The sequence below is a fragment of the Schistocerca serialis genome, chromosome 3 (assembly GCF_023864345.2).
Source record: "Schistocerca serialis cubense isolate TAMUIC-IGC-003099 chromosome 3, iqSchSeri2.2, whole genome shotgun sequence".
Lineage (NCBI taxonomy): Eukaryota > Metazoa > Arthropoda > Insecta > Orthoptera > Acrididae > Schistocerca > Schistocerca serialis.
Window position 1 is genome coordinate 866463456 of NC_064640.1, and position 24277 is coordinate 866487732.

General features: G+C 39.9%; 1 protein-coding gene and 1 non-coding gene across 2 annotated transcripts in view; both read left to right on the plus strand.

Annotated features, from left to right (window-relative positions):
• The window catches only part of LOC126471278 (DNA-binding protein RFX7), a 138325-nt gene that overhangs the window by 64321 nt on the left and 49727 nt on the right, over window positions 1-24277 (plus strand). The gene's annotated exons all lie outside the window — the stretch shown is intronic.
• Trnai-uau (transfer RNA isoleucine (anticodon UAU)) lies at window positions 6855-6928 on the plus strand. Its single transcript has one exon. It is a non-coding gene; the product is annotated as a tRNA-Ile (tRNA).

The following is a 24277-nucleotide window of genomic DNA, read 5'->3' on the forward strand; positions in this document are numbered from 1 at the left end:
GGAAAAAAAAGCAAGCAATGCACCTCGGTAGTCCAGTGAGATCAGAATGAGCAACTACTCTTCGCTTAGATTGAGATGAGCATGGCACCTCGGGGGAAACATAACACTGCTTTGTTTACCTATGTGCAGTTGCTATGGTGGTAGTGAATGCAGACAGTTCACAACATGAAATAGAAAACCGATTGAAATTTAAGCATAGAATTACCTTCCTAGGGTTGAAAAATTAAATTTACAATCTTGATTTTACACAAATGTAATGACTATTCAGATTACCTCGTCGGTATGAAATGAAAATGTTACAGAACAAGCAGGATCACTCGGCACCAATCCTGAAAGCAGGTGAACGATCACGAGGTGCCAAATGTCGTCAGCAACACTGCCAAGTCTCATCTGTATGAACAATATGAAGAACTTCATGGACAGCTCACAATTTCCTCGCTGCTATCCATTGCCTGCTCCAGCCAGCCCTCCATTGAGCTCCGCCACCAGACACTGATCTAAGGGACAGCTTCAAACCAGCAGCAGATTACACCATTGAAAAATACAAATGAGTTGCAGACTTATCCCATTCAGCCTGCGGTGAAAGCTTATTTTAACAAAACTAAAAATGTGTGCAAAATGACCTTGCCCAAATTGTCAAGGAACGTAAGATACTACACACTTGTTGACATCAGACAGACTGTATATACATTCGGTCTTGTCTCATACACAACTAGAATATCAGGAATATCACCAAAATGTGAAGATTGAGAAATTACTAAGACATTGATGCCACAGAGTAATAAAACGGGTTTTGGATTCACAGGCAGAAACTGAATGGATGATTACTGAAGCAGAAATAAAATATCTACCATAGGTAATGCATATTAACAAGCTTGTTTATTGTTTCCATAACTTTTTTCATCTTCTTTGATTCCCAAGATGATGGAAAAAATACAGATTTTTGTCACTGAGAGTTGCTTTGAATCTGTTGAGAGACTTTCTCTTGTTTTGTTGGTGATGTAACATGGTATTTGGTAAGCAGGCAACTATGGCTACTGCTGTGAGATTGCAAGAATACATATGACACAGAGTGTTAAGATCCGTTATGTAACTTGTGACAGCAGCTCAATTAAATTAGTATTGAAAGGAACTGGTTAAGATAAGTCTTTTGCAGAAAATATTGGAACTGATTTCAAAAGAAGCTCCCATTCCAGAAATTGAGCACTTCACAACTATGTGGACAAGGCACTGCTGCTGTAAATACTCTCTCAGTGCTGTAATTGAAGCCAAGGTAGATAGCTCACAATGTGAGTGATGAATATAGGAGTAGCTTATGCATGGGACGACCTTCATTTACCAATCATTGTGCAGAGCAACTAGCAGCTGATACCATTTAATGCTCTACAACAGTGAAGAGCTATATGCACGTAGTTCTACTTGGCATACAACAAAACACTTTATGAAATCAATTAGGCAGGTAACAGTGGGAGAAGTTCAGAATACATTCAGTACATCATCAAGAGATGGGCTGATAGTAAGTTTAGACACACATTGAATATTATCTAATGTAGCAAGGTATTTTAACGATTACACCTTGACAGGAATTCTCATATGAGTGTACCAATATTTTTTGTTATAACAAAAATTACTTTAGGAGCAATTGGGTAGTAAATTGGGAGGAAACTCTACCAACTTCAAAGTACTGCACCAACCCCGCCTACGTTCAAGATGGTAAACCTCTTGCTCTTATTTTGTTTATTTCAGTCTAAAGTGTATTGCAAAGTGAAAAGCTCATTCACCAGATGCTGTTTGCATTTATTGACATTGTTTCCTTAGTGACCACACAGTAAACATTACAGTTTTGCTATGTAAGCAGCAAAGTAGCCGATGATGGCAGAAGTAAAACGAATATAAAGTGTAGACAGGTAAAAGCGAGAACAACTTTTCTCAAGAGATAAATATGCTAACATCAAAGATATTTGAATGGTATCATGATCAATGTCACAGAAATGGGAAAAACTCTCGTTGGAATATTATCCTGTTTTATACTCTCTTTAGACAGCTTGCCACACCAACATATCTGAAATCTGGGGAGCAGTGGCTCCCAATAAATTACATCTCTGGATCCAGTCATGCACAATTCCAGTGACGAAAACGAATTCCTCTTGCCACTAGTGTACTCGAGAGTCTGAAATGTGACAGGCATTGTTTGACAACTCTGTTGTCACAATAGTGATTTGCGGATGTGGGTCCGATTGATCCTACTAAATTTGCTTGAATTTTGCTTCTCATCTTGATGAAATTTTCTTACTAATTCCTACTGAAGATATCACATTGCGTTAGTAATGCAGACTGTTTTACTTCCAAAAAGGTCATTTCATGCAGAAACTTCCCCTACTCTCATCTTTCACATCGCATGCTAACTCCTCAGCTTCCATTATGGCAAAGAAGGAGTGTTTTTATTTTATTTTATTTCATTTCATGTTCCGTAGATCCTGGTAGTGAGTGAATCGCAAGGATATGGAACATGTCAGATTCTACATAGTTCAAATATAACTTGTATAAATAGAATAAAAAGATACAGTGTAAATAAAAATCAACTAACCAACAGCACAATCAGTTAACAGAAAATTGTGTTTTACATGTTAAGGATGAGTAACATATTTATGATATGGAATGTGTCAGATTGTACACAGTTGAAATATATCTTACATAAATAAAGGTACAATGTAAATAAGATATCAGCTATTACTGCAGCAGTGCCTTGTCTGCTAAGCTCTGTAGCACTCAGTTTCTGAAATGGTAGCTGCTTTCGAAATCAGTTCCAGTTTTCCTGCAAAAGCTGTATCTTGTCAGTACCTGTTGATATACTTGCATTGAGCTGCTATCATAAATAAGTGACAAATCTTAAACACAGGTCTTCTGGCAACCTCACAGGAGGAGCTATAGTCACCTGTTCTGTGACTACTAAGTTAAATTACCAACAAAACAAGAGAAAGTCTCTGAAGAGATTCAAAGCAACTGTCAGTGACATGAAAATGTATTTTTTTCATCACCTTGGGACTCAAAAAAGATGGGAAAAATTATGGAAACCATGAATAAGCTTGTCGGTATGCATTGCCTATGGTAGAGCTGGAGGCAAAAATCATACGAAAATGCACAACTGCATATTTGCCTAGTTCTTCTGTTTTATTTCTGCTTCAGTAGTCATCCCTTCAGTTTTTCCCTGTGAATCCATATGTGGCATCAGTGTAATAGTCCTCTCTCAATCTCCACATTTTGGAGGTATTCCTGATATTCTTGTTGTGTGTGAGATAAGACCAGATGTAGATACATTCCATTTGTTAACAGTGTGTAGTTTCTTACTGTTTCTTGACATTTTGGACTAGGTTATTTTGCACACATTTTCAGTTTTGTTAAGAGAAGCTTTAACCGCAGGCCAAAGAGGAAAAGTATGCAACTCATTTGTATTTTTCAGTGGTGTAATCTGCTGTTGGTTTGAAGCAATCCCTTAGATTGGCATCTGGTAGTGCAGCTCTACAGAGGGCTGGCTGGAGCAGGCTGTGGACAACAGTGAGGACATTTTTATTTTTAATTATCAATGTTCATCTGTAATGCAATAAACTTAATTTATGATTAATTTGTTATTGTTGCTATTATTATTTATATACATTGTGTTTGTTCTTTCGCTAAGGAATCAATCAAGACACAAATAAATGAATGACATTAGCTGCCAGTGGGCATTAATTTAAAGCAATGGAGAAAGGTGAAAATTTGTGCCAGACCAGGATTTGAACCCAGGTCTCCTGCTTCTTAGGCAAATGCACTGTCCACTGTGCCATGCAGACAGAATGGTCATCCCAACTGCACAGATTACCTTAGCATACCATGTCCAAACCAACAGACACCACATATATAATAAAGTGAGGACAACCAGTTGATCACTTCAGTGCCAATCCACACAACGCTTGAGCTCTTATGGGAATTGGCGAAATGGCATGAGTAATGAAGATAATGGACATGGGGCAATACAGCAGTAGTGTGTGGATAAGTTGAGAATTTTGGGTCTGATGGGAGGCATGCAGTTGTACTTGCAATTGTGATCATCACAGTGTCCAGATGGCTCTGTGATCAGTGTATCTGCCTAGTAAGCTGGAAATCTGGGTTCGAGTCCTGGTGCAGCACAAATTTCCAACTTCCCCCATTGATTCAAATCAGTGTCCATTGGATGCTAACGTCATTGATTCCTTTGTGCCTTGACTACATTATCATTATTGCTTCACTTGAAAGAGCTTTTATATGTCTATTTGGTTCTGATGCACATGACCATTGAACCGGGAAGAAAGGAATGTTGGATGTTTCGCTTACAGAATGCACGCATTTACCTCGGCATCGTTTTCCCAGGGCAGTAGGAAAAGCTCAGTAAGAATATACTATAATGGGAGGCCGATGACACAAGCAGAATGCTGCAACTATTTCTGTTGATTTAACACTGTGACGACAGATAAATCTGTGTCATAGTATATTACTCAACAGTTAAATATGTAGTACGGACTCTTCCACTACTACAGATAGCTACAAATTTGTGAGCACCCCCAATGTTTACAGTCGGCTTGGCTGCTGGTTGTAGTGTTAAAACAGAAAATGGAAGACTATGTTTGATAATTTTGTTCTGCTGTTCGCATGAAATATTCCAATAGATAAATAATGGTTTCTTCTTGCTTTTATTTACACAGTTAATGTGGAAATTCTGGGTAATCAAGTGTATGTTCCACCTGTGACATTATATTTGGAATAGAGTTCATAAGCCTTTTGGCAACCTCAATGCAATATCTCATGTGAGCGGGCATGGTGGTCCGCTTTGGGAGTACCAGCAGCAACACACAAAAAAGTCACTGGAAAGTTTTGAAGAAACCATCAGTGTCTTGGACATGGTTCCTTTTCATCCTTTAGAGGCCAGATAAGAAGGGAACATTACAAAAGCAATGAACAGGCTAGTTACTATGCATTGCAGGTGCAGACCTAAAATTGAAAAAAATATGCAATACAGTGCACATTGCCAACATTTATCATTGAGTTTCTGTGTTAATCAACATAATTTTCAGTTTCCTCTTTCCTGAGACCTCAGATGAATTGCTTACTTTGTGGCATCAAATAACTAGTTAACTGCATTTCTTCTTGCATCCCAATTAGCATTCTTGTAGTAGCTGTGGAATTCATTTTGTATGTGGCAGAAGAGTGCACCTAGACTCAGTCGATGTCAAGGGGAAAATGTTTGATATCTTATACTTCATGATGTGTGGAGCAAGGTTGATTTCCATTTACTTCTTATTCCATTGAAATAAATTTGCTTTGTAAACTATCGAAGTAAGTGCTTTATTCCTTTGTATTTTGGGAAAATTGTGGTCCTGATGGAAAATCATATACCTCAATATTTCACGGCTGCAGGCCACATGAGCAGATACTGATATTACTAGCTTTGCTATCCCTACACTGAAATTATATAACACTGGAGTTAACAGCCCCTTTTGTGCTGGAATGCTTCAAAAATGAGAAATTCTAGATTAAATGTAATTGGATGCCTTAAATAGAGATAGCCGCAAGGTGAAGTTAGAAAGTATAAGGAGATATTGCTGCATAAAAACCAAATATGCTCGCACCTTCCCTCTGAGAAGCCATGCAAGACGAGCACCACAAGCCCTTCACCACATAGCTGCCCATAGCACAGCTAGGAATTGGCACCATCATTGCAAATATTTTGAAACACTGTGACAGTGTATTTACTTCTGCATATGGTCCTGAATTGTTCCATTAAATTCACTTGGCATTCTGTTTCCACTTCGATGACTGATGTGACGTAATCTTCATGTAATATGAGACACTGAGACAAAAAACTTAATTTTTAGACTCCAGGTATCTTGTACTTAACATAAGTAACAACTGTTCTTATTGTTAACATTGCATTACGAGGCTCAGCAACCAGTATTGCAATTAGAAAACTGCCTCCAAGCAGTGTCTCATTAGCTCAGTGTTTCCACATGTCTTGTGATGCAAGGGTGATATGAGTTCTCAGTTTTCTTTGCGGTGTGGACCAGGGCACTCTAGGTTTTTATTTTCTGTTTTATTTAATGGAGCTGCAAATTGCTAGAAGAAATTCTTTAACAAAATTTTAACCTTTACCCATCAGCTCTTCTCATGGTCTTTATTCGGTAAGCTGTGTGAATTGTCATAGGTGCCTGGTTTGTGAATGTCAAGTTCCTTCACTATACAAACATCTCTGAAGAACTTAGACTCAGACATCAGCAGTACAAATTTGAGTTTTGTTCCTCATGTAGGACTCATCTATTGGGGGAGTATTTATGAAATAAATATAGTTTCTTTGTGCTAACTCTGTGTAATAGCAATCAGGCGCCCCTGTAGACATTTGCTGACACCAACTTCCTCTATATATATATATATATACACTAAGATGGTATCTGTTCTTTCGGACATGTCTGAAAGAACAGATACCATTGGTGACCATGCTGCTCATTAGAATGAAATTACAATGAAATGAACACCCTTAGCTGCTTACAGGCGTTGACATACGTCAGTGGGGACAGATGAAAATGTGTGCTGCGACCGGGACTCGAACCCGGGATCTCCTGCTTACGTGGCAGATGCTCTATCCATCTGAGGCTCACCTTCTTCTTCTGTGCGAATGCACAAACAGTGCCCGAACTCTTACGGGAATTGGCAACGCACCACGAGTAATGAGTATAATTTGGAGTGGGGGGGGCACTACGAATGTAGTGCGGGACAATATGTTGAGAATGTGGGTTTCGCGGGAGGCGTGCCAGAGATAAATTCCTGCAGTCACGCTATCCTCTGTGTCCTCGGTGGCTCAGATGGATAGAGTGTCTGCCATATAAGCAGGAGATCCCGGGTTCGAGTCCCGGTCGGGGCACACATTTTCATCTGTTTCATCTGTCCCCGTTGACGTATGTCAACGTCTGTAAGCAGCTAAGGGTGTTCATTTCATTGTAACCAACTTCCTCCACTTTTGATAACTTAAAAAATGACAAATTTTGTGGACCTCAAAATGTGTAGTGTGCTTACACTGCTACAGAGCATTCACTGCAAGGTATTCAGACAGTTCATTGCATACATTTACTGTAAGATATGAAACAACAACAATAATGAAACTCACTACACCAACTTTCCTCTCTGTGACTTGAGAAAACCATACAAATTCCTGACAAAAAAATCGATGAAAGATCACTACTAAAGGAAAAGAAATGAGACATAAAACATTAACAACAACATTAAACAATGTAGTGAGGTGTTCTGGTTGCATCACAAACTACACCAAGCAAGGGGGCACAGTGGTTAGCACACTGGGCTCACATTTGGGAGGATGATGGTTCAAACCGGCATGCGGCAATCCTGATTTAGGTTTTCTGTGATTTCCCCAAATCGCTTCAGGCAGATGCCTGGAGGGTTCCTTTGACAGGGCATATCTTATTTCCTTCCTCATCCTTCCCTCATCTGATGGGACTGATGGCCTCACCGTTTTGTCCCCTTCCCCAGATCGACCAACCAAATCACAAACTGCAAAACTAATTTTAAGCCGTACTCATGCCTCGCATATTAGTGCAATACAATATTCAACATATAAAAATGGATCATCTGCCTTCATTTCTACCAAACGTGAAATAAAATAGTAGACTTTTCTGTGGAGCATCACTCAACAAAAGTAAAGCATTGTATACACTCCAAAGCAGTGAGTGGTAGGTGGCACTTGCATCACAGATTGAGGGAGCGCAACACCATCACCGCAGCCACTGCCAGATACCAGCAAGTGGGCCCCAGAGAGCTCTGCATGTGCATCATTCATAGACAACCAGTCTTTCAAGAAATTTTCTGCAAAAATTTTGGTGGATGGGACTGTCATGCAGTGTGTCAATACATTGCAGCTGTTCACCATTACTCTCAGGACTTAGCATTCAAACGAAAGACGGTATAAAAAATTTAGGCATTGAGTTGCTTCGAATGCAAAGTGATGCATTCAGACAATGCGCTGTTTACTGCTAGACCACATTTGTACACATAGCATAACAGCTCGAACAGAAGACAGGATCTCACGTGTAGAGTTGCCAGATTGTGCAGATAGCTGGACTTAAAGAATTTCAGTGTGACCATGTTATTTGTTCCACCTTGCGATTGGTGTGAAAACAGGCTCGTTGGTGGCTGGCTGACGATCAGGTTTTATGTCAATGAATATAAATACATGGCTATATGCACCACACTGAGTTTTCTAATTTTGATTTTTGATAATTTCAGTATATTGAATATATGAGCTGTAATTAATTTTGTTCTAAGTGGCCATTACATAGTGTTTCCCTAAATAATATTCATATTGTTGTTGTTGTTGTTGTTGTTGTGGTCTTCAGTCCTGAGACTGGTTTGATGCAGCTCTCCATGCTACTCTATCCTGTGCAAGCTTCTTCATCTCCCAGTACCTACTGCAGCCTACATCCTTCTGAATCTGCTTAGTGTATTCATCTCTTGGTCTTCCTCTACGATTTTTACCCTCCACGCTGCCCTCCGATACTAAATTGGTGATCCCTCGATGTCTCAGAACATGTCCTACCAACCGATCCCTTCTTCTAGTCAAGTTGTGCCACAAGCTCCTCTTCTCCCCAATTCTATTCATTTATATATTCATATTAGTCATACAGATATGTTCAGATTATCACTACGTTTCATGTGTTTCATTCTTTCCACTGGTGTGTATGGTTTCTCCGTATCTTACTCAGGAAGCTGCATTACAAACAGGTATTCAAAATATGTGTAGGAGTAATTGGCTGTGTACCACATCTTAAAATTGCAGCACAAAGAAACTTTCTGTAGTGGGTACTTTTACCAGGACCATGCAGTTGCTCAGCACCTACCTGCCTTGCATGAGCCTCAGCCTGCACACCTGCTGACAGCTCTGAATGGTGGCGCTCTGCCACTCTCCTGGGGAGCATCTCATCCATCGACTCACATTTTTCACTTGAGGTTGATGTACATGTTGTTGGAATAAATGAGTTGAATTATGACTGAAGTGGGGGAGCTGTGTGGAAGGAGTGGCATGTTTCATCCTAATTGTATCAGGCTGGCTCAAACATGAGGTCCTGGCTGGTTTGATTTGTCTACCCTTCCCCTCTGCCCCTCTTCTCCATAGCTTCTTGTAGGGGCTTCATGGGACCCATTGGTTAGTTTTTAAAACACTCCCTGTGACTAGGATTGAAAACTATTGAATAAAATAAATAAACCTCATGTGGCACTACAGCTTGGTGCAAGTCTTTCAATTGGACATTGCTTTGCTGACTTACGTGTCCTTAAACCAACAGCACTCGGTTTTCCTCGAACAGTCACCCATCCAAGTACAAGCTGGGCCTAAACATTGCTTAACTCCAGTGATCGGGTGGGAACCAAGAGAGGATAGTGCTTTTAAACACAATACCACAAAGAGAAAAAGCAAGAAACAGTCCCCCCCCTCTCTATATGGCCAGCATCAAGTAGTTGCTGAACATATGTGTAGGGCATGTAATGCAGTATGGAGATTTTTAATCATGTCACTGAAGATTTCCTTCAGTTTTTCAAGTTCAATAAAGCATATATCTACCTCTAAAGTCTGCAAATATTGAGAAAATTGGTTGCAGAGCACACTTAACTTAGGACAGACCCACCAATGGGGCTTTTGGAGACCTTCTCCCACATCCATATGGTCATTGCTTTTGCAACATTGAGTCAATTGTGTCCTGTCAGATTACTCTACTTCAAGTTCCTTTACATTGCTAAACATTATTTTACCATCTTTAGAAAGCCCCATCCAGTACTCTCCTTGTAGATAATTTCCTGTGCTGCCTCTAGCCTTGTTATTGCAATACATCAATTGAAACAGGTGTTTGGATGATTGGAGAAATGAGCATTGGCAATTACCTAATTTTTTTAATAAAACTGTACATATTAATTTAAGCAAATCTAATCATATTTGAACCTACCTGAATATGTTTGTAGATACGTGAAGCTAAATTGTAATAATTAAGTTAAGTTTTTAACATAACTTATTATGAACATTTAGTGTGGTTGCTGCATTTGAAGGTTTTAAATGTTGAGAAACTCAAGGTACTGAATATCATTAAGTACCTTACAGTATAATTACAGAGCATGGGGAGCAGACACAGAATGCGTGATCCACTTCTACAAGGATTCTTTGTGACCTTAGATTGGTTACATTTTCATATGTATGATTCAGTGAGATATACCTTCCCCTAAAATTTGACCTGCTGAGCAACACGAGGGTATAAGGCTGGTTAAAAGCACTTGTGTCTTGGTTGCTTCACAATCACAAGCATTCTGTACCATTCCATGCCTGGCAAAGCAGCAAATTGTCAGGTACCATATGCGAAGAGTGAGGCCATTCAGAATAACACAAAGAAATGGATTTTAATGTTGGCCAAGTCACTATCCTTAACTGTTGGTGGAATCTTTCTACATTGAGAATTATTATGAATTCCATAAAGTTCTTGATAAGGAATTGCATGCTATCTTGAAGGCAAAAGGAATATAATTAAACCATAAAATTTCCCCTTCCTCAGTTTGCCATTGTCCTCTTCAAACAATCCACTGCACATTTCTATCAGACAAATTGATACGAGACATGAAGGACTCGTTTTTCCAGTTAGGGGTATGTAAAGAAGGTAGCATTCTGCTGGATATTAGGCCAAATGGGAATTTGGGAAAATGAGCTCAGAGGTGCAGTAGCTAAGGGTATTACTTGGGGCAAATATTTTCCATTCTCTTTCGTGCTGCTGTTCCACTGTTGAAGCGTAGCAATGGTTGGAGGATGTGTGGCTGGAGATTAGTGAAAAGAAGTTGCTACTGGTAAAATCCATCACCATTCTATAGCATACCACATTTTAACTGCTCAGGATTGACCAAGTAACTTACAGACTGCCTCTAAATAGGGCACTAGCTTATGATAAAAGAGCTACTCCTCTGGTGAGTAATGGTTGGGCCACAAAACTTTCAGTAAATCACATTTTAACTAACATATTTTGTATATTTACAAGATCACAGTGATTGCTTTATATGATGATCTGCGGGCTTCTTCAGGGAATGAGGGAAAAGCAAAACTTTTGCAAAGCTTGTAAGTAAATTGTTTGGCCTTACATCTAAATCAGTGAAAGTCACAGGTTGCCAACTGCAGTGAATTGACTGAATGTTAAACCACTTTGTACTTCAGTTGACTAAGTTTTCCTGTGTACGATTGCCTTTGTGGATAGGTGCATTATTTGGTTGAAAGATTGTTTTCAGCCATTTTCTATTCATTTACAAAATTTGTTTCTTGGCTTGTTGACCCAAAAGACTTGGCTTTACCAGTTATTGTCTGACACTTTATATGACAGTCAGTAAGATTTTTCCATACTGAGTATGGGAAGTTGTGTGTGCAATTTTACAAGTATTCTGTTTTATCAATATCTGTATTTTGGATAAGCTTATCATGCAAATTTTATCCTTCTCCTACCAGTAACAGCCACCTTTGGCTTGATAACAACTCCGACAACATTAAGATCTGGATGTAGAAGATATCAGCACCCCAAAATTCGTGCCTCAACAAAATAACTGCTTGTTCAAGTAGTGTGGATTCTGCCTCTGACATATGGTGCATAGTTATGGTTGCTCCTATAGGCTTTAGATGGTGCTCAAATCTGGGTATTTGACAGGTCACTCAACATGTGTTCCTCATGTCGTGCTGCCTTGATAGCCCAGTGGACATGAAAATGATGATATTAGAAGAATGGGCTTTTTGAGACACAATCTTCTTTCAGTGAATGGCAAAATATCGTTGTTCAGAACCACATTGTAGCTTCCTGAGATGTGAGGTCAACATGACTGTATATTGTCCATGTACTGACATGAGTAGAATTTGTCTGCCCATATGAAACATTTCCAGTCTACCATTGTCCACTTTTGAAACCTATTCAGCCAGTATAGGCAGGCATATTTGAGAGTAGGAGTAGGTAAGGGTCTCTTGCATGCAGTTCTGATCCAGATATCTAAGTGAAGCAGTGCTTGTCAAGGAATCATTCAGAAACAGGTCTGGAAGGACCAGTGTAGACATTCTGCAGCAATTGGTGCACGCCTTATACTTTTTAGGTACAAACCATGACAATTGCCCATAGCTGTGCTCCAATTTGTATTTTTGTTAAATTCTCGTAGACTGCAGTGTTTTCCACTGCTAATAAACACAAAGGACTGAACATGGTGATGTGAAATTCGCCAGTTACTTAGCTCTGTTTGTCTTTCTCAACCTTTACCCCCCCCTCCCCCTCCCCCCCAACCCATTATCCCAGGGCACTCTCAACTCTTTTGTGAGTATGTGCTTGGCACACACGGGGCCGCTGCCCTTGCAGTACCCCTTCCTTTTTCATGCAGCATTCCTATCCTCCTCTTATTCTTTCTCTCTTCCCTTGGGGACCATGTCTCATACAAAATCAGGGAACCGAAACTTGTGAAAGTGTTGGAAGACCTAGGTGGTTTTATTTTTGTCTTTCTCTCTTTTATTGTTTTGACTTCTCCTACCTTTGCTCTGCTTTGGTGTTTGAGGTCTCCCTTTTTGTCTCTCTTCTTCCCTGTGCGTGCCTGAATGCTGGCTCACACATTTGACGTATAAAGAGCAACAGGGTAATGAGCAACTATGAGCACCTGGCTTGAGAGCCAGAGCTCGTGCATACTCCGTGGTAAAGGCCAGGCCCAAGGAGGGGCGACTGCCTGAGGCACTATTTGCCTTCCTATTTGCCGACTGATCTCTCTGTCTGGAGTTAGGGAGTTACGACCTGAGGTGCAAACAGTAACCTAAGGTAGGTGTGCTCCCCTCTGTGGGGACTCACAGAAGTAAGGAGCATGCCATTGGAGATTCTTGCAGTTATGGGGGATTCACTCATGATGAGTACATCAACTCCCTTGATGCAACCTCTGTCTAATAAGTGGAAATGGAATGAGGCCAAAGAGACAACAAATGTTCCAGTTGCACCTCATTATCTCGTGGTGTCATGCACAGGAGTAGGTCAGAACTTTTCCACAGTGAACCCGTTCATCATTCAGAAAGGTGTGGAAACAGTTGCGGGCCCACTAAGTCATGCACTCACTTACACAATGTAACTTTGCTTGTAGAGATGGACAGTGCCTATCAGGCCCAAAAAGTGCTTAAAGCTACACTCCTCCACGGATACCCTGTTTGTGTAGAGGCTCATCAAACATCAAATTCCTCACGTGGTATCATATGCACTCAGCTGCTTGATGGTATGACTGAGGGAGGTATATTACATTATCTCTCTGATCAGGGCATAATTGCTGTTCATCGGGTTACAAAGGAGGTTTCTGCTGAATTTGCACTTTTTTCTTCACATTTGATAGAGTGGAGGTTCCATTGAAGATCAAGGCAGGCTATGAAGTCATCAATGTCAGACCCTAAATACCAAATCCAATGCGTTGCTGCTGATGTCAGCGCTTTAACCATACTTGTATGTCCTGTAAAAATGCGGCCAAATGTATAACTTGGCAGGGATGTTCACGACAGAAATTGCCCACCTCTTTCTCCCTGGTGCATTAACGGCACTGGCAATCATACCACTTCATCCCATGAATGCCGTCGTGTGTACTTCGATGAGTGAGCCTTTCAGGATATTGCGGGTGAAGGAAAAGGTACCCTTCAATGTTGCTCGCAAAATCTTAGCTAGTAGAAAGTCTTGCATACCACTATCCAGCAGTTAAAGTACCACCATCCCATTTGGGGCTCTCTGAGAACCTGCCCGAGAAGCTCTCTCCTGGCAAACATTCTCAGCCATCTCACTCTCATTTCTATGGTGAACACTAGTGAACCCACATTTCTTTCTGATTCCAGACACACTTCCTCGCACCTGGATCTCTTTTTCTGTAGTGCACAGTTTACCCACTGTCTAGAGTGGTCAGTCGTCTCAGACACATACTTAAGCGACTATTTCCCATGTGTAATTCATACACTAACTCATGTCCCCCCTGTGTGCGAGGTCAACTGGCAGCTTTCTACAGCTGACTAGAGGCTCTGCTCTCCACAGACAAACTTCAGCAAACATCATTTCCACCGCAGTGATGATTAGGTAGACTACGAATGTCATCCTTACCATCGCAAAGTGTTCCATCTCCTGAACCTGTTCCCTACAGTGATGTGTCCCTGTCTGCTGGTGGACTGTGGAATGCCATGGTCAGGGAATACTTTGCAGATATCTAAAACTTTGCCAATTACCATCCCTCCGTGCTACCTCAGAAATGAGCGAAGGCAGCTCAGGAGATATCTTTCCCCCCTCAGAATCGTGAATGCTATAATAACATTTTTACTATGAGGGAACTTGAACAGGCTCTTACCTCATCACGATCCTCCTCTCCAGGACCAGATGATATTCTCATATAGATGTTGCAGCACCTATCTCCTGATGGCAAGCTCTTCCTGCTTTGTATGTATAATGATGTCGGGACAGATGGCACATTTACCAGACATTGGTATGAAGTCACTGTAATCCCCATACCCAGGCCTGGTAAGGACAAAACATTGTCCATCCATCTACCACTCAATTTCCCTCACCAGAAGTGTCTACAAGGTGATGGAATGCATGCTCAGTGGTCAGTTGGTATGGTGGTTTGAGTGAGTCTTGGAATCCACTAACAAATGCACAGCATGGATTTCGTAAGCACGGTTCTGCAGTTGATCATCTTGTCACCCTGTCAACCCATATTGTGATCAATTTTCTGAGGAAATGCCATACTGTAGCTGTTTCTTTTCCTTCTCATTTTATTCAAGGTACATGCGAGTTTGACTTTGTCAAACACTTTTATTCAGGGGAACACGGTGCCTCAGGCTCTGTGCTGAGCATACCCCTATTTGTCATAGCAATTAACCTTATCATGGTCTGTCTCACGCAAGGCATCTCGTGCTTTCTTTTTGTTGATGACTTTGCTATCTACTGCAGGTCTCTGTGGACTTGTTTACTTGAGCAACGACTTCAACAATGTCTTGACATTCTTTACTCATGAAGCATCAACAACAGATTCCACTTTTCCATGTAAAAACTATCTGTGAGAACTTTGGTGGCATAAGGAGTTACTTCCACCATCCTCACACCTCGGTCCTGTTGCTCTTCCACTTGTCGAAAACACAAAGTTCTTGGGGCTCACACTCAATAGGAAACTGTTGGTCCTCCCACATATCTTATCTGGCAGCATGCTGTACCCAGTCTCTAAATATTCTGTGTGTTTTTAACAGTACTTCATCTGGAGCAGATAGGAAAATCCTCCTCCACTTGTACTGATCCCTTGTCTAATTGTAAATGTTCTCATATATTCATGTCCAAGACCATCTGTTTTATGCCTCTGAACACCGTCTATCATTGAGGCATATGTTTGGCTACTGGAGCTTTCTAAACTAGTCCAGTTATAAGTCTCTATGCAGATGCTGCCGAACAATTGCTGTCGCATCAGCATAATATTCTCGTCAGCAGATATGCATACTGCCTGTTCTCTATGCCCAGCCACCCATCCTGTGTCCTTTTTTTTTGATGAATCCTATGACTGCCAATACAGAGAAAGCACAATTTCTTTACTGCCTCCCAGAGTTTGCTTTCATATACTACTTTGGAAACGTAAACTTACATTCCCTGCCCATAGATGAGAGGCCTTTACTGCCTCGGCTTCACGCAGAGGTCCATGTTCATCTTGGACTTAGTTAGTTTCCCAAGGACACTACTCTACATTTGACCTATTGTTGTAAGTTTCTTGAACATGGCTCACGGCAGCACCCTTATCTATACTGATGACTCTTAAGACCAACCATAGTGTCAATGCACCTTTGTCATTGGCAACAAACATTTTAGATACCGGCTTCTAGAACAGTGCTCAATTTTTACAGCAGAGCTTTCCACACACTAGCAGGCTGCCCAGTATATCCGATGACACAGGCTTCTCAATTGTTTATTATTTTCTGATTCACTTAGTGCCCTCCGAGCCTCTGTGTGCTGTACGTGTACCACCCCATAGAACAACGAATCTGAGAATGCCTCCGTTCACTCACTTGCTGACGATGGAGCCAACATGGTGTTCATGTGGGCACCTGGTCATGTCAGGCTGTCAGGGAATGAAACTGCCAATGCTGCTGCCAAGGCTGTAGTCAAACTATCTAGGCGTTTTAGCAGTCCTGTCCTTATAATGATCTCTGTGTTGCTGCATGCAGGAACATTGTGTCTCTCTGGCACGTACACTGGCCTTCTCTTTGTGGGTACAAACTCCCAACATGTGGACGATTGCCTCTTGCGCCTCTCATCATGAGGAGATACTTTTAGCTAGGCTGCCTACTAGGTGCTATCGTTTCAGTCACCACACTATGCTTATTGCAGCCAACCATTGACAATGCACCATTTTCTGACTCAGTGCCAATTTTATAACTGTTTACCTTTTAATTTATGTTTTCCATTTGAATTATCGAATATTTTAGCAGATACAGTATGAGCTGTAGATTGCGTTTTACCTTTTATTCATTGTAATAACATGGCAAAGGAAATTTAATTTTCAACCATTTGAGCAACGTCCTCAAATGGGAGGGGATCATTTTTCACTACCCCTTTACTCCAGTCTCTGACTACTATCCACTTCAAATTCATTCAGTAATTGACCATTTTAAGTTATGAAATGGGCACTTATGACGTGCAGCAGTTTTTCGCCCTAAAGCACCAACAAACAAACTCAACCTGTACAATATAGTGAGTCCTTCTCAACTTTTACAATCCAGTGCCCCCTTTCTGTTTTAGAGTGATAGCCAATGCTCGCCACCCCACCCCACCCCACCCCAGTCTTTCTTTCCTTACCTGTTGGAACCAAACAAAGAACTTCATTTGTCCGTCTGCCACTTATTAATCTGGCTACATGTTTACCCACCACAGTTTCATTATCATTCCAATAACAGGTACATTTTCCTCTCCAGTTTATTATCCAGTATCTTGTTTTGCTATCTGCCTCAGTAATTTTGAAAATTTAAGTGTCCATTGGTTTATAAGTGAGTCAGTTTTTGAATGATTTTCACATTAAAAGTCCCTGTTTCCTCCCCTACCCAGCCATCCAGATTTAGGTTTTTCTGTGGTCTCCCTTAATTGCATAAGGCAAATGCTGGTATTGTTCCTTTCAAAAAGACACATTTGATCATTACTTGCAAGTAGCTGTTAGAACACTGATCCTGGAAGTGTAAGATGAAAGCAGTAACCTTAAGGAAGGCATAATTCTCCATTGATTGGGTGATATAGATGAGGAAAGAAGAAGACTAGATTACAGTAAGAGAGATAATAAATGAGATACAAAGTTGCTGAGTTTTTCATGGCCACTTGCTGTCATATTGCCTGTGAGCTTCTGTCTTTGGTTCTTCTTCCAACATTTGTTTAACATTAAGCAGAATCGGTCAAAGATCCGGAGGCAGAAGCCACCAAGCAATATGTCGGCTGAGATATTGTCAGTCATTTAAATCTAACAAATGGAGGGTAGGGGGATGTTGTGAGCACCATTTGATACTGAGAGAGGTGAAATAGGGAGCTGTCACCAGTGTTATTACAGATGATGGAATGAGGATAGTAAAGAGTCATGAGGGGAGGACAAAGAGGGGCCAATTGGATTACCTGACTTTTGCTGACATTTTAGTGTTATGGAAGAAGGGTCAAAGGAACATCTTGGGAACCTGAGAAAAATAGCCAGAAGGTTAAAACTAAGGACGGCTGATTACAGGACAGAAACACTGAACACTGCTGGAGATAAGAAAACACAGGAAAACTCTGTACAAAAGGTGAACAAATTTAAGTATCAGAGATAGTACATAACAAGAAGAGAAAATAATAGTGAGTGGATGAAAGAGAGGGCATAAACGATAATTATAGTCCACTGTGTGACCAGAGGAGTTTATTATAGAAAGAATATATCAACTAACATGAAAGATCAGGCAAAACAGGACAAAAAGGAGAAAACATACAATTCAAGACTGATGTTATTACACTAGAAAGACATGGTACCAAACCAAAACAATATAAAAATAGAAAAATCCTTAGGAAGAGTGAGAGAGAGAGATTGGGGTAAAATGGACGAAAATACTGTACTGAGACTTGAAGACAATTCAGAAGAAATCAGACCCAGTAGTCCAAGATTTGCTGGACATATAATAAGGATAGGCTGAGATAAAATGATTGGTGAAATGGGGGAGTGTGTGTAGAGTCACAGGAAAGACATAAACCAATTGGTTAGTTCAACTTGGGAAGAAATGTAATGAGATGATGATCAAAATGGAAGGGCAGGACAACTGGAGAAAACTGTACATGAACTAGTCACTATGTTAGCAATAAACTAATTAACAAAATAATTGTCTAGGAACAGGATAGATGGCTATGAATTGAGTGGCTCAGGACACTGAAGATCTCAGAATATGGATAGGATGGAAGGGAAAGGATTAACTTTTGGGAGGAGAAGAGGAAAACCTTATCCATGAAGGTGTCCACAGAGAGAAAGACGGCAGTGGTGGTGGTGGTGGTGGTGGTAGTAGTAGTAGTAGTAGTAGTAGTAGTAGTAGTAATAATCAGAAGCAATGTACACAGTGCATTTCATGGAAATTAGAGGAGATATGACATACTTTGAAGAAGTCTAGGCATTCAAGAGGTTATTAAGCAGCTAATGTGTCTTTTAAAGTGGGTGATAAATGAAATCCATGATTGTCAGATATGTATTAGAGAGATTTATTCCATTTGGGTGGACATGGAAATATCACATAGATAATGTACCCATAAAAGTGTAAAACTTATACTAATAAAGGAATAACTTGAGATTTTAGTAGTTTGAAAATGGGCAACTAGTGTAAGAAATTTTTGGGGTGGTTAGGCTTCTGGAACTCTTGTACAGGCAGTACGTAGTCAGCAGAAACAAAAGTAATATTAGCGGTGTCCCAAGGAAGCACAATAGGACAATTAATATGTTCATTAGGCATAAATGATTTAGCTGAGAACATGGTTAGTGGCAGTATAAGACTGTTTGCTGACAATGCTATTTTCTATATTAAGTATAATTGCTTGATCACGATAATGAATGACTTGGACTGAATTTCTTGTTGGTCAAATGAATGACAGCTCTCTGTAAATGTAGGTAAATGCAAAATAATACCCACAACAATGTGGAAGGACCTTATAGTATCTTATTACAAGATTGATGTAAACACTTGGGCCTCTCAGAGCATTTAAATGTTTAAGGTTAATGCTAAGAAACAACATGAAATGTGATAAGTACACAAAGTCAGTAGTAGGGGAGGCAAATGGAAGACTTACGCTTTTTAGAAGGGTTGGGGGAAGGTGCAATGCATCTGGGAAGGAAACCACACACAGTACTCCATTAAGACTCTCACTATACTGCTATTCTAACATTTTTAGTCCTGAAGAAGTAGGTGTGGTGTTATGATGTGCTGCAGGATTCTAGCAACTCAATATAGCTCATACGATAGTGTAACTGTAATGGTCAGGGAACTTATTTGGTAACCTTTGTAGAAAGTGTAACATTTTTCCTGTGAAACCTTTGTGGGTAAATTTGATATTTGAGGAAGGCTGTATGCAACTGTATTACCTTTACCATATTCTCTCATGAGAATAACATAACCAAGATTAGGGCACATCCCAAAATTATAGATATTTTTCCATCCCTCAAATCTTGACTGAAATAGGACAGAAAATCACTGATATTGGTAAGAAATACCCTCTACTGTAATATGTACATTGGCTTGCAGAGTTTAATATATATGTAGAGCATTTCTGTACACCCTCTATCATGAGTGTACACTTTCACTTAAATGGCTGCAGAAAGCTGGGTTAACAGCACAGCTCACCTCAAGGTTTGCAACAGACCTTGACTTCTATATTCCTTCCAAACTTGAATCTCAATACAGTTTAATGATCAGTGATCAAATGGAAATAATTTTGTGTGAGGCCATCTATCCATTGGTGCAGTATCAGACATGAAACCCATATGTAGTACGTTTGTTTAGTCACTGCCTGATATATAGGTGTTGCACTTTCTTTCCAAAAATAGTGAGGTTCAAGGGTGTTTCCTGCATGAAATACTGTAATTCAAGTTTGATTTGTCATTTTTTAAGAACTGGCCACATATTGATATAACATTATCTATTTTCCTGCTGTGAATATAAATTATCTCTTGTTTTGATGTTGTTGTTGTTGTTGTTGTTGCTGCTGCTGCTGCTGCTGCTGCTGCTGCCACTGCCGCTGCTGCTGCTAATGCTAATAAACTAGTACTAGCAATGTTAAATGAATGATGTTCAGATTATTCAATAAGTTCACATATAAAACCATTCTATTCCCATGTTGAACCATTTGCCGATTTGTTAGTTACTTCTTGAGAGTAGTTAATGTCACTGTTATTTTTTTGATAGTTTATATTTCGTATTTGTACTTCTCTCACAATGCAAAGTTACAAGACTTAATAATAACTTTGCCCATTATTTCAAAATTATTTGGACGTAATGTAGTATCAGATTCATGTTGTGATGATACATATATATCTTAATTTTTAAAAAAATATCACTTGATGGCGTCACTAAAAGTGGTATGCCAATAAGATGCGTAATACTATCTGTGATAATAGCAACTGATATCTTTCTAAGAGAAGAAAGATGATAAGTTAGAATCAAAAGTATTCCAATTATTCTTAAGGGTTCCTTACATTAATATGACTGACGGTTAAAATACATAAAGGAAAGCTGTGCTGTGCTCAGTTGAATTTCCAGTGTTTCAAATTTGGGCATGTTCACTATAGTCTGATTAAAATTACTTGTTAATTGACACTTCACAGGCTGGAGCTGCTTTCCTTCAACCAGAGCACTCTATGTCATGCCCAAACCATTCGCCATTGCCAAATTGCCACGACAATTTGTTAGTTCAGCTTGTCCAGCTTTCTGTCTTCTAGTGTTTGGATCCCAAATCCTGGATCTGGCCCTTTAATTTCGTATTTCATCACACGTGATAAACAGAAATACGCACGCCTGCGTCCGCCCCCCTTCGTAGTGTTGTAGCGCAGTGGTTAGCACATTAACGTGTCATGTGTAAGGTCATGTCAAAACTCATGAAGCACAGTCATTAATTTTTTTAATCTAATCAAAAAACTTTTATTACTATTTTTTCATTTAACTGATTTAAATGTATTTTTTTAATTTCTAATTCTCTGCCATATCATTTTCATTATTGTATTGGCTTTTTTATTTGCCCTTATTTTTTCCCTATCATTCTTTTGTCATTTATAATCTGCCAGTATCTGTAATCTACAACAAGCGCCAACCAAGACTGCTCATTGGTTGGTAAAGTGGCAATTCATGTAGCCAGTGTGAGGATAATTTCAGGTAACCAGTGAGAGATAGGAAGAAATTAGTTAGTTTTTTGTGCTGAAACTGAAATTTTTCTGTCTAAGTTTGCTCGTCGAGGTTAGCTTTAATTACTGTGAACAAAGCAATCGTGATTTTAGATCTGCTGTCATTTTCTCGGATACATTGCAAATCACAAGCTTCTGGTTAGCCAAGGGCATGAGTTAATTCAGGGCTACAAAATGAGACATCTGCAGCAGTTCAGTCATTCCTCACTTAAAATCAGCTGTCAGCAGAGCAGAGGCCACTTTCAACATTGCTCCACATTACACGTTAAGCGTTTGTGAAGTGACCTGCCGTGTTGGTGTGTCACTATGACCGAGCAGTAACCAGTAGACGATGTGACAACACTGTAGCAGCAAGTGACAGGTATTAACTATCAAGTGATTTTAATTGGACTATAGTAGTTGTAATATTTGTTTGTAGAACAGTAGCTGTTAAATTAGCCCAAAAAAGCAATATTTTAGAGCCTCTAAACAAATCTTTGTTTGTCAGTAGACCAATTTGTGGACATAGCATTGCAGCTTACACCAGGTACTGTGTATTTTGTAAATTTCTGTGAGCAGTTGAGTATGTTGTTTTAAAATATTCCATAGACTTTCTCTTATTAAATCATATAACTTACCATTCAGGTAGTAAGTCCTATTATTTTAAATGACATCGTGTATTTGGAGATTAAGTAAACCGCAAAGCAACACACTATTATAGTCAACCTGTGCTGCTTTGGATAACATACAATTTTCTTATTGTTATTGCATATCATATCAGTAATTAATAAGATTTTTAATAGTTGATTGCATTCATATCAACAGGATACTATAAACTACTTTTTTGCAATTAACTCTACATATCATAATAGCTATGTGTACAGCTCTTTAACTAGAAATCTAGAAATTAGTGTAAATCACAAAATTGTCCCATAGAAAATTTGTTTTGCAGCCAGTAGAAATACAAAAACCCAAAGGGTCTTTTTGGGGGGGGGGGGGCAGAGGGGGCAGAGGGGGGGGGGGGGGGAAGTATTTCTGGAAATTCTTGGTCAGGTATGTTCAAATGGCGCAGAAGAGGAGAGAGTCCAAATAAAGACCAGAAAAGGAAATTTTTTATAACCCATTAGGTTTAACTGAGCTGTGATGTAGCCCTAAATGTCAGGGAAACCAGATATGTGTTGAGAGCCAAGAAAGATCATTATGACATCATTATATGAAATGAAAGTAAGAATTATGAAAAGTAATTAAAAATGCAAATAATAAAATGTGGATGGAAAATGTACTTATATGAAACCAGTGTAACTTCTTTTTATTCTTAAGTCACAGGAGACTGAAAAAAATTGCAGGGGGGACAGAAGGCAGAGAATATCAAACGGAGTAAATGATGGACAATGAAAAATTATTAAAATTGGGACGTTTTTCACAAAGAATAAGGGATTTGGGGACAGTAGAAGAAAAATTAAAAGTAAGTGAAGACAGTGGAAGGATACTGGCAGCAGCCATTGCCTTTTATGGAAGGGAATGAGACAAAACCGCATTACCTGAAGTAGCACAATAACAGCCAGAATTTTTGTATAAAGAAGAGAGTGGAGTAAGGTTATGAGTCTGTCAGGAGGAAGAATAATATGTAACAGTAGGAATGTACACATTTTATGCTACCCTCAAACTTCAGAGTTCTTAAGTGGTGATGATATTTGAAACACTGGAGTTACTGAACACTGATGGAATGTTGTGTCCCTTCAGAATTTGGCTAATCCTGCCCGACACTGTGCCACAGAAAGGCAAAAACACAAGTTTCTCGCCCTTTTCTTCAATGGTGTTTTACTTGCGCGCCTCACTGGGGGTAGCCTGTGATGCCTGATGGTGATTGTACCCATTTTTCTGGAACACTCTTCAGAGGCAGCTTAGTTCTGGTGGTAGGTTTTCGGTATCTGAGATGGCTTAAGCATGACAAATGAGGGTGTTTACAACGCCACCTTTTTTGTGCCGGATGATGACGGCGGAGAGTGTGCAGATACTGATCCGTGCCTGTAGGTTTCCTTTAGATATTGTGGCTGAGGTGCCCAATGGTTTTTTGCCAAACAAGAACATCAGGGAAGGGTAGTGCAAATCTCTCTCTACTTCAGTAGTAAGCCTTATGTGGCTGTGAATGCCAGACAGCTGTCTCAAGAAATCTCCCAGTTTCTCACTTCCATGGGACAGATAGTAAATGTGTCATCGAGATAACATTAAAAGCAACTTGGCTTAGTTGGAGCCATGTCCAAGGCAATATCTTCAAAATCCTCCATAAAAACATTGGCTGTAGATTGGGCTAATGAGCATCCCACCACCATGCCATTTCACCGGTGAACATACTAGCTGCCATATAGGAAGTATGATGGTGTCAACCTGTGCTTAATCAATTCCATAATTGTACTATCAGATAACTGAGAGAGGGGACTATGCAGTCTTTAACAGAAACATGCATAAATAGGAGACCACATCAAAGCTGACCATTATTTCAGCTTCCCCAAGATAAAGATGCTTAATTAAGCTGATGAAACTGTCTGTGTTCTTTACATGATTCCTACAGTGACCTGCATGCAGTTTAAGGAGGCTGGCCACATGTTTTGTCAGTCTGTAAGTTTGTGACCCAGTGGTGTTCATAGTGGGGCAGAGAGGTGAATACACTATATGGGTCTTTAGTACTCAAAGCATAGCAGTAAATAGAGTGGCCTTTGGGTTGCATGAGATGTGCTAGGCTTTCCTTTCCCTCTGGGTATCCACAGCCAACTTGTATTGTATGATAAACGGGGAATGAAATTTC